At 30.5% G+C, this 2,602-nt stretch overlaps 1 long non-coding RNA gene across 1 annotated transcript; it reads right to left on the bottom strand.

Moving 5' to 3' along the window:
• Positions 1-700: 700 nt before the first annotated feature.
• On the bottom strand, positions 701-1,436 carry LOC124897146. The gene is made up of 2 exons (XR_007053793.1): positions 1,285-1,436; positions 701-988 (listed from the first exon to the last, which is right to left on the bottom strand). It is a non-coding gene; the product is annotated as an uncharacterized LOC124897146 (long non-coding RNA).
• Positions 1,437-2,602: the final 1,166 nt, after the last annotated feature.

Below are 2,602 nucleotides of genomic sequence, written 5' to 3'. Positions count from 1 at the left end.
ACAAGAAAATAAAAATGTGAAAAAAGAGAGCGGATGATTTTTTATGAGGTCGGCTTGGGCGTCGAGCTGAGCGTCTTACATATATTGAGCTGAGCTCAACTGATTTCTTACTAAATTGAGCGAGACAAGTTCGAATACTCTTTAATATCTAGTTTTAAGCAATGCTATATCGTACTGTGTTATTAAAAATAATTATATTCATCATAAATTGGTTGATTAAGAAAATAAAAACATTATTAGTATACTCTACATATCTTTAGTTTCAGATCATAAAATTAAAAAAAAAAAACTTATTCAAACTTCATGTCAAATCAAAATCAAAAAAATAAATTCAAATGAAGGAAGTAGAATTTATTAGAACCTTATATAGGTTGCAAGATAAAAGTAACACCAATCGAGGGACCAACACAGAAGGAGGTAACTAAAGAGAAAATGAAAAGAAAGAACAGATACAGAGAAAGGCCAATATATATATATAATTATATATATATATATATGGTGGCTTCGGAAACAGCCTCTCTACCTCCTAGAGGTAGTGGTGTGGACTGCGTACATTCTATCCTTTCCAGACCCCATTACGTGGGAATATATTGGGTTTGTTGTTGTATATATATGGTGGCTCAAATTCTTGACATTATTCATAGTGCAAGATTTGGAAAAAAAAAAAAAAGAAGTCTTAACACTTTACACGGCAATAGCATTTAGTAAGACGGCAAAAATCACGGTCGAAACCATCACATTGACAAATAGAATTACAGTTGCTGTTCATATTAGCATTGTTAGCAAAGCATGTTCCATAATAGCGTGGGCTCTGCTTCTCACATTCCCTTCCCTCTGTTACCATTGTCTATGCAAATATTCCAAATTCCTCGATCTTGTTAGAATAAACAAAAATTCCAACTCATCATAACTGAACTGTATATTATCAAATTGTATCTCTTCGATTTTAGTTTCCAATTCTTGCAAACCGCTCGTCATTTCCATATTCCTACAGAGAGTTATATGACTTTTTTACTAAAGAATAACAGAACAGCTATGTAACCATCTAGCTAGGAAAATTTGAATGTTATTTGTTCAGGACTTGTCACTAAATTCATAGCTCATTTTAGTTACTAAGTTCACAAGTAATCAGTCTTCATATTTATTTAGTAATAAATTTGTCTAAGTTATTAGGCTTATTTTCGACTTGTAAGTAATACTTTACCTCCGCCTTTGATTGAGAATATCTAGTTTTTCAAGTGTTATTTTGGAAGGTGTGGAGAGAAATTAAAGTTATTAACTTACCAGTAGCAAAGATGAGCATTAGAAGAAGGCATAAAGTGGACATCAATTTCATGGATCCTGCCATTATTTTTTTTAGTGGGGAGGTGAAGAGTAGCTTGGAATGAATGAGGAGAATTGGCTTACGTATCCATATTTATAAAAGGATTAGTCGGGAGAAGCCCGTGCAACGCAGAGACTAACATCAATTCTAAATCAAAAAAAGTATAAATATACCCTGAAACTTTAATAAATGGTATAAATATATTTTTCGTCATACTTTAGCTATAAATATATCCTTTTTGTTAATAAAAAGATACAAATATACCCTCAAACTTTAATAAATGTTACAAATATACAAATATACTCTCAAACTTTAATAAATGGTACAAATATACCCTCTGTCATACTTTAGGTACAAATATATCCTTTCCATGAATAAAAAGGTATAAATATACCATTCTCATTAATAACATCTGTCTGCTGGGTTTAATTGGTGTGAATGAAAAATGGAGGGATACAACATTTTGAGGAAAAGACACTTTGTTTTGAAAAAGAAGTGACTGTTCGAATAGTTGTGTCTGTTCAGAAAAAAATACAATGTTTTGAATGAACTATGGGTGTTAAGTGGGCCGGGCCGAGTCAACCCGAAACCGGCCCATGAGAGTTATCTAGGTTGTGGGTCGGTCTGGATCCGGGTTTGGTTAAATGGGCCGGTCCGATTCTGGGCCCAACAGTAAAAAATTTCAAAACAATCCTAACCCGACCCACTTAACCCAACCTGGTCAAAACCGGTGAAAAAGCAAAAAAAAAAAAAAGATTTTTTCTCCATTATACACTATATATACCCACCTATATACATTTTAAATACGTTAAATAATAGATATACACTATATATATAGCATATACTACATTACTATTTAAAAAATATATACACATAATACATATACACAATTACACATGTAATATATACGTACCATAGAAGATATATACACATATATACTTGACTAAATACTACTTTAAGTAAAATATACTACAATATATACACACAGTATATATATAGTTATATACTAATTTGTAAAACATATACACATGTATACGTTAAATATATACGTCTATAGAAGATATACACACATATATACGTACCATTCAATATATATGTACTACTTTAAATAAAATATACTACAATATATATACTACAATATATACACATACTACATATATAGTTATATACTAATTTATAAAACATATACATATGTATACGTTAAATATATACGTCTATAGAAGATATACACACATATATACGTACCATTCAATATATACGTACTACTTTAAAGAAAAT

The sequence above is a fragment of the Capsicum annuum genome, chromosome 3, assembly GCF_002878395.1.
Source record: "Capsicum annuum cultivar UCD-10X-F1 chromosome 3, UCD10Xv1.1, whole genome shotgun sequence".
NCBI classification, from domain to species: Eukaryota; Viridiplantae; Streptophyta; class Magnoliopsida; order Solanales; family Solanaceae; genus Capsicum; species Capsicum annuum.
The sequence above is the reverse complement of the archived record's forward strand: the minus strand, read 5'-3'. Positions and strand labels throughout refer to the sequence as shown.